A 15,044-nucleotide genomic window follows, 5' to 3' on the forward strand; every position below is an offset into this window, starting at 1 on the left:
TATTTCATTCTTTTATAAAACCCAGTATTTCTTATGTCATACCTGATTTAATTGAGGTAAGTTTCTTCTTCCCTAGTACGTTCTGTACTTTTTCAGTGATGTCGTTTTCCTTCCTCTCAGCTTACAGTTTACAGAATTATTTTGTTCATCACCCCTCTAAACTTTTGACATGTGTCTTGATTCCATAATCCTGCTATACACCACTTAGTCCTATTATTGCTCTTCAAATGTAATATTTATTTGGCTATAACGAAAATATGATTGGTATCATTGTCAGGGTAGGAATGGCTCAATTTTATTTGGTTTGTGTGTCTTTGTTTTACTAGAATATAGACTATATTGTTTCTTAAAATATCTCTTAGAGCTTTCCACAAGTATCTTCCAGCATTCATGTTTTTCCATCACGATGTGCCAACGGATTTTTCATTGTGATAGGTACCCACACAGGCATTTAAGTCTCTCATTGCCATAATATTATAATTTTTCTTTGTTTTTTATCGTAGTTTTCCTATTTAAGCGTACATACCTTTAATTTCTTCATCTTGACTGTCTGTAACTGGGAACTAAACTTATAACCACTGGAAAAACCTTTAGTTTATTATCAGTAATCGCTCAGTGACATGGTGGGTATGAACCACACAGTGTTTATCCATTTGAGCCTTAGAACAACTGGTACACAACCTGATACCATTGTTTTTTCACTAGCAAAGGTAACTCTTTTATTTATCTGTGTTGCACAGAAATGAATGAGGTCAGAAATTGTATATAAATTTATGAAATAATTTTTACAGATTCAGTTACATTTAACTAATATATGAAAGATTAAAAAACAATAATACTCTGAAAAGTGGAGCAAAAGTTGCTACTTTATTGTGCATTGCCAGTTTCTTTACAGTTTTCTTAGTATGCTATTTCCATAGCTTTTATAAACTTATAAAAATTATTATCTAAAATGATTTTTGCTAAAATAAAAATTTCAATCTTCAAATATCAGTCACTGAAAAACATACCATTTACACATGGTTACATGCTTTGTCTTTTCATTATAGCAAACTTATATCACATTATTTTCAGCATGCATTAATTTGAAGAAAATGGTTTCCTGTAAGATGACACATGAAATTATAATTGTCATACAACTTATTCTAAGATGTACAATAACTGCTGTTTATTTAGCGATGTGTTGTTTAGTTTTTGTTTGAATAACAAGCATTGATGAGTCCTTAATTATCTTGTCCTTAATGTTCTTCTCAGCTTGCCTCTGTGTCACAAGACTGCCTGAAAACAAAAATGTAGTTAATTACTGAACTGTATGTTTAAGGCAACCAGTCTATTACCCAGTGGAAAGTTGGAAAAATCCATCTATAAGCAATTGCTACCAAAATTTTCTCTCTCTACACGAATATATAAGAAGAGTTGAACTTCAGAAACAATTTAAATTATCCTTCTCTATTTATGTGGTTAGTTTTATCCCCAGCAGTCTGAAATAAAAATAACACACACAATAACTCGATTTTTCGTTGACACTAGAGATAACCTGAGTATGACTATTGCTTTATCGATAAAGGGCATCATTGGAATGACTTTTACAATCTTTAACACCTTTTTTGTGACAACAGAACTTCAGCATGGCTTGTGCATTTCCCTGTTAATATAGTGCCTAATGTGTCAATCAAGTGCTTTCCTGTATTCTATAATTTTCATGCAGCTAATGTAACTTATAAAGTCAGCCTAGGTGCAAATGATCATGAATGGACTCATGTCCAAGATTTAAAGTCGTTTTTCGTAAATATATGATACATGACCAAGATATAAAATGATTGGTTTTGCTTTATGATCATTGTAGCTAATTAGCATATTTTTTAATTCGGTAGATGCCTAATGATTATCTATTGTTTGGCTGAAACTGGTAGTTTTGATAAACTGACTTACATATATTTTACCAAATCACGTTTTTCAAAAAAAAAAAAGTTATGAGTAATCCAATCTTGAGTAACGAATTGGATAAATGTGTTCTACAAATGTAATTAAACCAGTTAGGTTAACAGAAGAGTGAATATAATTATGAAGATCGTGCAAAGTACATAGACCACTTTCGTCTATGGGAAAAAGACATTTTATACTGCAGCCACTAACTTTATCTTAACTGCTTGAAGCACCAATATATTAGGTATGCAACAGTTTGCTCACCTTTAGCATCTGAAACACAACTCGTTTTTTTCTTAACATTAAGCATAAATTTCCTTTCTTGTTTTTGTTGTGAGATTCGTGTTGTTGCAGATGAAGATAACTTTAGCTCTGTCATAAGTAGCAGTCTAATCATTAGGATATTAACCTAGCAGTGTGAGGCAAACACAAGCTATACATCATAGGGAGCAGCAGCTTGGTTCAAAACACTCCAGGTCCTATAATTTTAACACATTCAATGTAAGGAGTGTTAGTTCCAAGATTTATAGTTCATATTCACATTAAATGTGTGTGTATGTTTAGGGTTATTCATTCAAACAATTAAAAGGTTTGTGACTGCATACTTAGTCCTACTAAGAATTTCTCTGTGATATGGAGAGAGCTGATATGGAACAATGATTCTAATCTACATTTAAAAACTCTTCTCCCACCTGCAGTCACTTTATTTTCTTGGGCATAATATAAATGAGTTTCATCACTATGTATTTCACACTTTTCAGTGCCAAAATAATATTCACTTGAGGGGAGCAGAGATTATGTTCCCTAACTTGTATTTCCAAAGCATCTTTCCTTGTCTCTGTTTTAACAATATTCAACAGTGTTTTGATTTAATTGTAAAAACCTATCAATTTCTGAGAAGGTAGTGTAACATCCACGAGATAAATTTTAGCTACAGAGCAACGAGACAAAATTATGCCTCTAACAGTTATAAACATTATCTATCCGACATGTAGAAAAACAGTGAAATAAAACAAATCGATGATAAATATTAATTATTTATGTAATACTTTATGATGTAATTGGACATATCTATGTGTATCATACAAAGACAATGATAACTGTAAATTCCTTTTAAGATCTGCGTTTGTCTTCCTTTGTTTTTACCTTTCTTTGGTTGGCTTTTGTAGGTTGCAGACGCAAGATGCATATCAAACTGAGGTCTGTTAAGAAACTGTAATTATTTGTTAATTATTACTTGAGAATAGAGTTCATTGTTATTATAAATATGACTGAATAATTATTTGTAACTTTAATTCCTCTCTCAATAACCATTATCTGTGTTAATTATTTCTTTCTGCTGCAAGGAGCGCAGCCATTGATGATAGCGATTTGTATCGCATTTTTATCTGTGTTTCTTACGAAAGTATCAAAGGTTTGCTTGATGAAAATTAGTCTAAATAGTGCAAAATATAAAAGTAAAGTTTAATAAGCATTAATTCAAATATTTATACTGGTAAAAAGAAATTTGCTCTAACAATAGAAAGTCTCTGTCAATTGTCTGCCGCCATCGTAACAATTATCTCAGCGGCAAATTCAAATTACGCAACTCTGCAGACGTAAATGCCGAAGGTAATAAAAATGTGTAGAAATAAATGTGCACTGGTGGTCCCGAACTCATTTTAATGAAAATAATTTGAATCAGATTCGTTCTTTAAAAACAGTGCTCATAGCACAATCCATATAACAAACTTTTCTTGCTTATGTATGGAGCCTAAATTAATTACGAACGAGTTGCGAAGAATGTTGTTTCAGGTAACATACGTCAGTGTTGTGTGCGGCTGATATTCGGTGGTTTTAATGATCATTTTGCTGAAGATAACTGTTTCCATCATGATCAATAGTTGTATAGAATCTGTTGTATGAACTGTGATTTAGTGACACACAACTTACAGACAACACTTTAACACAATGTTAACTTGGATTTCTTTAGCAACTTGACCAAACCTTTAGCTGGGAGAAAAAATTATTTTGTAATTACTCACTGTAATGAAATAAAATTATCATTTTCATTTACAAATTAGTTAAATACCAACAAACCACTGAACAACACAACGAACGCCACAGTAGACACATTGCAATTTTTATACATATCTGAAGTATTTCACTGTACTGTTTATACTATCAAAGGATTCTTGATCCTTAATTATTCTCGCTTCTTCCTAGACTTCTCTTTTTCAATTAGAAGGTACTCTGATCTCATGTTTCTGTGGTTGCCAATCACGATCAGGCAAGCCTTCACAATCATCCAGTTGGTATAAGGACTAGCCACTCATGTAATTTTGTGGCCAAGCATTGCAGTAGTTCTAGCTGAGCGTTCTGCAACATGGCATTCTACGTCCAGTGTTGGACTACGCTGCTACAAAGGGCAGCACACTGGGTTTTTCCACAGCCAGCCACAGGAGAGCATGCAGACAGAGCAAGTATAAATGCTCGCACCTCAGGTGGTAGCAACATCCATTCAGTGTTGTCCATTCGACCAGCACACTATCTAAGCAGAATGTGGAGCAAGTAAAGCTACTACAACCTCATTAAGCAGCATGACTAGTTAGGTGAAGCCACTGATGTAAGAGCTGTCAGCTAGCACTGATGGTTCTTGGGCTCCAACTAGATGCACAGAGGCAAGGTTTCCCTGTGGGTGCCATTGCCTGACACTCCAACCAGTCTCTGAGAGTTCTGGGCTCAGCTCAAGCCACTTGCATGTCCCTTTAGGCATCTCAGGCTGTGTGCCAGGGTGTGCTAGCCCAGCTGCCAGGCCATACTGTACTGAGCAATTGACCCCTGACACGTGTCAGATAGGGCGCCATTAGCACCAGATGCTGTGGCTCACTGCCTACCAGGCTCATCTGCCTTCTGAACCACTATCATTGGAGTACTGTTTGAAAGGTAACTGTATTTAAAGATTCTTCCAGTGGAGAAAGCATTCTTGACTCTCTACCATCTTCATTAGTGGAGAATCCATCCCACAACTTCCCACACATGCATCATCGCCATCATCAGTAATGTCAGATAGCCGTGGGGAGCGATAGGGACCAGATGTATCTGGTTAGCAGAGCAATTTTGATGGCATACATTTCTGCCAGAATACAAGCAGGAAACCCATCTTACCACAGCCTAGCACAACTGCTTCGGTCCAAATCTCTCTCCAGACAGTTCAAGATTCGACTGTACAAAACCTTGATCCAGCCTGTTGTTCTATATGGCTGTGAGACATGGAGTATCCGGAAACAGGACTTCCATAGGCTCCTTGTCTTTGAGAGAAAAGTGCTTCGGAAGATCTTCGGTCCGATTCTGGATGCAGGTACAGGGGAATGGAGGATCAGATACAACCAAGAGCTTGAGGAACTATACCAGCAGCCCAACATAGCAGGAGCTGTCAAAGCCAAACGAATGCAGTGGGCTGGCCATGTGGCCCGGATGGAGGATCACAGATGGCCTCGGAAGCTCCTGGATTTCACACCTACAGGAAAGAGACCGTCAGGGAGACCCAAGAAGAGTTGGAGGGATGGACTCCATGAAGATTTAAACCAAGTGTCAATAGATGTGGACGAATGGCGGATAGCAGCAATGGACAGAATACAGTGGAGGAGGAAACTTGTAGATGCGTGCGGTCCACTGGGCCTGATCACGTAGTAGTAGTGGTAGTAGTAGCTGTGGGAAGTTACAGAGAGCCGTTTTGATATTGACAGTATCAGACAGACATTGAGTGTTGTATAAATCAAATCTCAGCAGACAGTTGGCTAAAGACTTCAGAGTTTCTTGCATTGAGGAGCTGTTGTAGTTTGCAAGCTGAGATGGTAAGACAACATGTACTTGTAAGTGAGGATGTAAGGCCATGTCATAATTTGTTAGCAACAGTGCTTATGGGAATAGAGAGCATTCCCTGTTGCTCAGTATTGTTTTGTGCATACATACATACATAATAAGTCAACTTAGAGTCATGCCTTCAGTTTTCACAAGTATCCAGTCAATTCTCCCAGGAAAGCGAGATCCAAAAGAGATTCATCCTGCTACTGTCCATCGAAGCTTTAAGGGGAGCCGGAACGATGAAAATTACAAATTTAACGTTTTTTGTTTTATTTTTCATTATAAAATTATTTGGACTTTTCTGAATAAAACAACTTTCACCCTTCTAAGTGAATGCTAAGTGTGTTTTTTATCGCTGCAATTTTGACGCGCCGCGTACACGGTTGTAGCGACTTGGTGTGTCACCTCTCACGGCGCCGCTCGCTGCCTGCAAGCAGAGTGTCTTTGCGGAATTAGACAGTGTTTTGTTTTCCAACGTTGTATGGCCTTATCTCTGTGACAAGTGACTGTTCATCTCGGTATACATAAACGCTATACCGCGTGTGTTGACTTGTGGAGTTTGCTTTCTGTTGTTTAGCTGTTCAATTTTGCGTATTTGACGAATTTTGCTCGTACCTGTTTTACGCATTTGGTTTGTGAATATCAACATGCCCCGTTTCAGCAATCGAGTGTTTAAGAAAAGGCACAATGAGTGGAAGAAGAAATCTTTTGTTGTTTCGAAAGGAGATACTGCTCAGACTGCTTCACTGACTACTCCAAATGAATGTGACAGAACTTCTTGCAGCAAGAAACTTTGTGACACCAAAGAAAAATTTGAAAACTATGAAAGTGACAATGATGTGAATGTAATAACGAATATTTCCTTGCTCTCGAAAATTTTGAAACATAGCGTATTATGCCACGTTTGCAAATAAAGAGGATTGGAATTGAAAATAACTTCACACATTGGTTTGGCGTGTAAAATGTTGTTGAAGTGTAACAAATTTGCCGCGGAAGTTTCGTTTTCTAATTCTAACAGTATTCCTTGTAGTGGTAATAGTGGAAAGAAGCTGTATGATATAAATGTTGGGCAAGTGTATGGCTTGCATCGCATTGGCAAGGGCAGTGCTGCAGAGACAATGTTATGTGGAATTATGAATTTGTCAAAACCACCAACCAAGTTTGGATTTTATAATGAGTTGGTGGGATCTTCTGCTGAAGATATTGCTCAAGCAACAGTGAAGAAAGCAGTTGAAGAAGCTGTGAAAGATAATGGGAATTGTAGAGATTTAACTGTTGCTTTAGATGGATCATGACAATGTAGAGGTCATAAATTTTTAAATGTAGTTGTGACAGATACCAGTGGAGACAGTTGCAAAGTAAATGATGTTGTTATTCTCTCAAAACATTTTAGATGTAAGGGCAATACAAAGAACGAACATAGTGAAAGTTGTGAAGCAAATTTTCACGGCACAAGTGAAGCGATGGAAGTAGAGGGAGTGAAAGCAATTTTTTCCAGATTGCAGGAGTGGTATAATGTATGATACACTAACTAACTAGGATTCTACGGGATATACAGCTGTAGAGTAACTCAAACCTTATGGCAATGAAATTCACATTTAAAAAACAGGAGTGCATTGGAGATGTGCAGAAGCACACGGGGGCTCGCTTGCGTAAAGTAAAGCAGACATTAGGATCCCAGAAGCATAGTGATGGTAAGACCCTTGGAGGAAGAAGAAGATTGACAGATGAAGCAATTGACAGATTGCAGAGGTATTATGGGTGTGCAATTAGGCAAAATAGAAGAAGCATTGAGCATATGAGGAGAGCAGTATGGGCATTATTTTTGCATACTGCAACAACAAATGAGCACCCACAACATGGACTGTACCCCACAGGTTATGACTCATGGTGTGAGTGCCAATCAGGAAAGGAATATGCCCAAACAATTTTCCAAATGCTGTAATTGATGTAATTAAGCCCATATTCAGAGATTTATCACAGCCAAGTTTATTGGAAAAGTGTTTACATGGGAAAACACAAAATCCAAATGAAAGTGTAAATAATTTAATTTGGATTAGGATTCCCAAAAGAGTGTTTGTACAGATAAAAACATTGCATTTTGGAGTGTGTGATGCAGTGGCAACATACAATGAAGGAAACATTATCAAATGTGATATGCTGAAACGTTTAAGTTTCCAACCAGGACACAACACCATTTCCACAATGCACCTAACTGATGAAGAAAGACTAAGAGTTGCAGGAAGAAGAGACAAAAGCCTACAACATGCAGCAAAAGTGAAGAAAAGACCAGTGAAAAGGAAAGTAACACTGGAAAAATAAGAGGATGCTGATAATCCATCATATGGGGCAGGAATGTATTAAAAAACTTTGGAAGCCATTTCCTGTAACTTTAAAATTTTCATCTTTGAGGAACATTTTCTCAAAAACTGCTAACAGTATATCAATGAAATTTATGCACAATATTGTTTACTTCTTTTACTTCATTTTTATAACAAACTGTAAAAAAATATTGTATAATTCAAGAGGTATAGAAGAAAAAATGCAAAATTTTAGAGAAGAAAAATAAGCATCCGTTTAAAAAATTGTAAAACAAAAACCAATAAATATTTCTTAACATGGCATTATAACTCTGTAGAGAAATGTTCACTGAACATGTAGTCCAAATTTCAGAGCAAAATGTTTAATGGTTTTAGAAAAAACGTTCCTTCTATTTCTTAAAATTAACATGGAGGAGATGGATCGTTGTGGCTACCGTTAACCAGCGGCACTCGTGCTTAGCTGCTATGATTTTGCTTTATACTTCTTTGATCAAGCTTTGGGTGTTCTATCTAACATTAGCGTTCAGCTCCTTAATGCACAGAGTTTCCGCCATGGTGATAATTTTTGTCCATCAGTTTTACATCTGATAACGAATTTATACGGGATGATAGTGCCTCGTTATTCAACATACTTTGCATTCAAATTTGATGTCTGTTTTCCAAGACAATATGAGTAAAAGTGTTGGTCTGCTATGCGTCTTTTTAAACTACTTTGTTTACAGTCCCAGTGCGGTGTTAGTGGTATAAATCTGCAAGGTGCCAATATCATTTAGAGACCAAGTCATCTCCCCACAAGGATGTACACTATGTGATCAAAAGTATCCGGACACCCCTAAAAACATACGTTTTTCAAATTAGGGGCACTGTGCTGTCATCTACTTCCAGGTACTCTGTATCAGCAACCTCAGTAGTCATTAGACATCGTGAGAGAGCAGAATGGGGCGCTCCGCACTACTCACGGACTTCGAACGTGGTCAGGTGATCCGGCATCACTTGCGTCATACGTCTATACGCGAGATTTCCACACATCTAAACATCCCTAGGTCCACTGTTTCCGATATGATAGTGAAGTGGAAATGTGAAGGGACACGTACAGAACAAAAGGGTACAGGCCGACATCGTCTGTTGACTGACAGAGACCGCCGACAATTGAAGAGGGTCATAATGTATAATAGACATCTACCCAATCACATAGGAATTGCATCAGGATCCACTGCAAGTATTATGACAGTTAGCCGGTAGGTGAGAAAACTTGGATTTCATGATCGAGCGGCTGTTCGTAAGCCACACATTACACCGGTAAAGGCCGGTCGCGGTGGCCAAGCAGTTCTAGGCGCTTCAGTCCGGAACCGCGTGACTGCTACCGTAGCAGGTTCGAATCCTGCCTCGGGCATGGATGTGTCTAATGTCCTTAGGTTAGTTAGGTTTAAGTAGTTCTAAGTTCTGGAGGACTGATAACCTCAGATGTTATGTCCTATAACATGTTATGTGCTCAGAGCCATTTGAACCATTTTTTACACCGGTAAAGGCCAAACGACGCCTCGCTTGGTGTAAGGAGCGTAAACATTGGACGATTAAACAGTGGAAAAACGTTGTGTGGAGTGACGAATCACGGTACATAATGTGGCGATCCGATGGCAGGGTGTGGGTATGGCGAAAGCCCGGTGAACGTCATCTGCCAGCGTGTATATTCAGAGGCGGTGGTGTTATGATGTTGTCGTGTTTTTCATGGAGGGGGCTTGCACCACACAGGCCTACAATGACGCTCTAAGCACCTTCTTGCTTCCCGTTGTTGAAGAGCAATTCGGGGATGGCGACTGCAACACGGTCGAGCACCTGTTAGTGATGCACGGCCTGTGCGGAGTGGTTACACGATAATAACATCCCTGTAATGGACTGGCCTGCACAGAGTCCAGACCTGAATCCTATAGAACACCTTTGGGATGTTTTGGAACGCAGACTTCGAGGCAGGCCTCACTGAACGACATCAATACCTCTTTTCAGTGCAGCACACCGTGAAGAATGGACTGCCATTCCCCAAGAAACCTTCCAGCACCTGATTGAACGTATACCTGCGAGAGTGGAAGCTGTCATCAAGGCCAAGGGTGGGCCAACACCATACTGAATTCCAGCATTACCGAGAGAGGGTGCCACGAACCTGTAAGTCATTTTCAGCAAGGTGCCCAGATACTTTTGATCACATAGTGTACCAAATTAGCATTACTGTTTGCAGGATTAGACTGAGATATTCTCCCTTGGGCTTAGATGGTTCACACTTTCGTTTGAACAGGTGCAACTTATGGTTGACAAACAGCTAAGGACAGTAATGGAGGGATTTGGTGGTAAAAGTTTCTAATGTGTAGGACAGGAGCTATGGGCTGTTAGTAGTTCACAAGCCATTATCAATTATGAACTGCAGATATCTTCAAAGACTTATGCTACCAATGGTCAGATTAAATCAACAAGCACCTTTCAAGGATACTGCAGGGACTGAAACCTAGACAGTGTATTGTGCATTTAAATGCAATTATTTTCTTTGTTAACAATATGGAAGAGCATTTATTGTGGGTAAGGCAAGTGTTTAAGAGGCTACCTGTGGCACAACTAACACTCAATTTAAAAAGTCTCACTTTTTGCTCAAAGAAGTATATTGTTTAGACCTCATTATTAGTTGTGAGAGAGCCGAAACTAATCCAAGGATATTCAAGATTTTATGGCACTATGTACAGAAAAAGAGTTGTAGTCTTTCTTGGTCCTGACGAATTATCACCGAAAGATTGTTCCAAAATCTGTGGAAATAGTATAGCCGCTCACTCATCTATTGAAGGAACGAATTAAGTTTCACTGGTCAGCAGAGTACAAAGATGCATTCAGTCAGTTGAAAGAACTGTTAAGAACTGACCGACATTAGTCTTCCCAAACTATGAGACAGAATTTATCATGTGATTCAAGTTATCATGTACTCGGCTGTGTATTAAGTCAGGAAGTGGATATGTCAGAACATCCAGTCGCCTATGCCACACAACATTTAAATGGAGAGGAAAAGAATTACTTAACAGTGGAGAAATAGATGCTGAGTCTCATATAATGCATAACATTTGTTCTATGTTATTTGTATTGGACAAAACGAAACTGATATGGTTTTTAGGTTTAAAACATCCATCGAGCGTTGGGCAATAAAACTCAATGACTTTGATTTTCAGGTGAATCATTGATCCAGCAAGTCACGGGGAAATTCCGATGGGTTGATACAGGAACTTTGTGTGGCATGTTGAACAGGTTCTGTCTCTCCAGTGAGGCAGAAGTCACAAGCAGCTGACGCAGACTGTAAGCTATTTGCGACGTGACCATAATTCATCTTGCATGATGGAGTGTTGTGTAAACAAACAAAACTCGGACCTTGTGTTGTGGTAACAGCTACATTCCAAAATGAGATGTTACAACAGGCATATCAACATCTATTAGCAGTGCGTGGAGGTCGAAGAACAGAACAATTTGTAGCTGAACAATATTGGTAGCAAACATGTAAGTAGGACATAGAACAGTGTGGAAAGAAATGTGTATAATATGCACAATGGGGTGAATTAAGTCATTAGTGTATACCGCTGCTGAGATTACCAGAGGTCAGAAAACCATTTGAGATGAACGATTTGAACATCTTTCATCCTCTTTGGCAGACGCTTGCAAGTAATGGTAATGTATTAGCGATAACAGATCACTTTTGGCACTTTGTAGAAATGATAGCTATTTTAAGTCAACAATATGACAAAGTGGCGCAAGCCATGGTTCATAATTAGTGCTCCAGAGACGTTGATTATGGGAAAAAATACTAACTGCATGTTGAAACTGACAAAGCAGTTTTGTCTTTTGGTACGAATCCGTAAATTAAGAACAAACATTTTACACCCACAAGCAAATGACAGAACACAACAGGTTCTAGGATGACAGGGAAAATGTTGAGTCATTATGTCAACGGTCATCATAATGACTGGGATGGCCATTATCTTACATAGTGGCAGCATATAATTCAAAAGTTGGCGAGAGTATGGGTCTATCACCTCACGAGTTAGTGTACAGGTGAAAGATCCCATCACCAGTTGAGATAGTGAAACCCAGAGCGGAGGAAAATGGTGCATCAGTGGGGAAAGCTTACAGACAGTATAGCAACGTACGCAAAAGCAAATACAAAGCCCCTAGAGTGACAAAGGAACAACCTAATGCCAAGCTGCATACGTACCGTGTAAGGCAATCGCTGATGTTGACAAGTATTTAACTCCAAAAGGGAAAACTAAAAAATAAAAATTATGCTCGTTACCAAGGTCTGTATCAACTGCCTCAGGTGACCTCACCAGGTTCTAGGCGCTTCAGTGTGGAACCGCGCGGCCACCACGGTCGCAGGTTCGAATCCTGCCTCGGGCATGGATGTGTGTGATGTCCTTAGGTTAGTTAGGTTTAAGTAGTTCTAAGTTCTAGGGGACTGATGACCTCAGATGTTAAGTAGATATGCCTTTGTTAGCAATACGTTTCTACAATTTAAATACAGTATATCAAATCACCAAACTCTTTGAGGACACTCATACTTATGGAATAGCACTGACCACTTTTGCTCATTTGTGTAGTTTGCTGAAAACTGAAGTCAAAGAGACTGATACACGTACCTAATATCATGTGGGGCACTGCGAGCACGCAGAAGTACCGAAACACGACGTAGCATGAACTAGACTAATGTCTCAGGTTGTGATGGATGGAACTGACAACATGAATCCTGCAGGGTGGTCCATAAATCCGTAAGAGTACGAGGGGATAGAGATCTCTTTTGAACTACAAGCGGAAAGGTATCCCAGATACGCTCAGTAACATTCATGTCTGGGAAGTTTGATGGCCACTGGAAGTGTTTAAACTCAGAAGAATATTCCTGGGCCAGTCTGTGGCAATTCTGGACGTGTTGGGTGTCGTATTGTCCTGCTTGAATTGCCAAGTCCGTCGGAATGTACAATTGACATGAATGGACGCAGGTGATCAGACAGGATGCTTACGTGCATGCCATCTATCACAGTCGTTTGTAGACGCATCAGGGGTCCCAATACACACGCGATACACCATTACGGAGCCTCCACCAGGTTGAACAGTCCCCTGCTGTCATGCAGGGTCCATGGATTCATGAGGTTGTCTCCATACCCGTACACGCCCATCCGCTCGATACAATTTGAAACGAGACTCGTCCGACCAGGCAACATGTTTCCAGTCATCAACAGTTCAATGTCGGTGTTGACGGGCCCAGGCGAGGCGTAAAGCTTTGTGACGTGCAGTCATCAAGGGTACACGAGTGGCCCTTCGGCTCCGAAAGCCCATATCGATGATGATTCGTTTCGTTGAATGGTTCGCACGCTGACACTTGTTGACGGCCCAGCATTGAAATCTGCAGCAATTTGCGGAAGGGTTTCATTTCTGTCACGTTGAGCGATTCTCTTCAGACGACGTTTGTCCCATTCTTGCAGCATCCTTTTCCGGCCGCAGCGATGTCGGAGATTTTTTGTTTTACCGGATTCGTGATATTCACGGTACACTCGTGAAATGGTCGTACGGGAAAATCCCCACTTCATCGCTGCCTCGGAGATACTGTGTCCCATCGGTCATACGGCGACCATATCACCACGTTCAAAGTCACGTAAGTCTTCATAACCTGCCATTGTAGCAACAGTAACCGTCCTGACAAATGCGCCAGACACTTGTTGTCTTATACAGGCGTAGCCGACCATAGCGCCGAACTCTACCTTTTTACATATCTCTATATTTGAATACGAATGTCTATACCAGTTTCTTTGGCGTTTCAGTGTATAATTAGTTTATTAATGTTGATACTGTGTATGCAACTACTGAAATCCTTTTTCTGGTCACGAAGAGCGAATTAAAGCATTGTTATTCGTGGGGATCTGGCGATTGTCTCTACCTTTCAGTGGAAATGTGGAATCCACATGCATGTAGTGTAATGTCTCTTATTACATCCCCATACAAGTTATCACAGTGAAACGTATGCGCTTAAGATCTTGAACGCTTTTCACGAGGAACAGAAACGGACCACACCTGTGGAAATTATCGTACAGAACGGAGATAACCCTGGTTTTCCTTTGCTGCCATGGTTCTTGATCAAATGATTTTAAAATATTCCTTACTTCCTTATTCACTGCCCTCACTATGAATCGTGTGTCCCTTTTTGCGATCTGAAATCAAGATGATATATTCTCAGCGGCTAATGGCTCACTAGTTATTGAATTGGGCATTATTCTTGAAAAGAGAATAAACAAATAGCTATACAGATATAAATAACTGAAAAATATAACGTAATAACGAAAAAGATGGATTGCTTAAATGGTAAAAAACGAAACACCACTCAGTGACAATAAAATTCAGTATGCAGTAGGCCAATATTTGGGCGCCGTGAACGCCAGTTGTTGTGGCGCTGCCTCAGCATTCTGCTGCCTCGGTCGTCGGTATACGTTACCCGTTGCCTACTAGCCTCGTCCAGCTAATGGTCCGCCAGCATCGGAGTGCTGTATCAAAGACAGCTAATAATAAACGGTGTTCTGTTGAGAAAGCATTCTCGACCCCGCGCTCGCCACGGTATGGGAGGGTCCACCCCACAAGCACGGACCTCTGCTCGCTTCTCACGTGGCAACACTGGTGGCGTCTGGCTGAAGCACTGTGAAGGCTTCCTAGTATTTGAATTAAATACTTATCTGGGAATACAGTGACGAAAGTCGAAGCAAACTTATTAATAAATCTGTTGAATTTAGAGGTGACATTGGCATATAAATTTAATCGCACTCAGTATTTTTTATGTTTCCTCTAAATTCTGTCATTGCTTTGTCATCAATAATCCTCATTGTTTTCTTTGAGTGTTGCTCGTCTGTTCATATAATTAAGCTAACTAATCTGAGCAACTGTGTACCA

General features: G+C 39.5%; 1 protein-coding gene across 1 annotated transcript in view; it reads right to left on the minus strand.

The window, feature by feature from the left end:
- Positions 1-1,107: 1,107 nt before the first annotated feature.
- Positions 1,108-15,044, minus strand: part of LOC126203685 (uncharacterized) — a 70,485-nt gene continuing 56,548 nt past the window's right edge. Inside the window, exon 6 of the mRNA XM_049938052.1 lies at positions 1,108-1,278. The gene's annotated coding sequence lies outside the window, so the exon portion shown is untranslated. The remainder of the gene's footprint in view (positions 1,279-15,044) is intronic.

Source organism: Schistocerca nitens, chromosome 9 (assembly GCF_023898315.1).
Source record: "Schistocerca nitens isolate TAMUIC-IGC-003100 chromosome 9, iqSchNite1.1, whole genome shotgun sequence".
NCBI classification, from domain to species: domain Eukaryota; kingdom Metazoa; phylum Arthropoda; class Insecta; order Orthoptera; family Acrididae; genus Schistocerca; species Schistocerca nitens.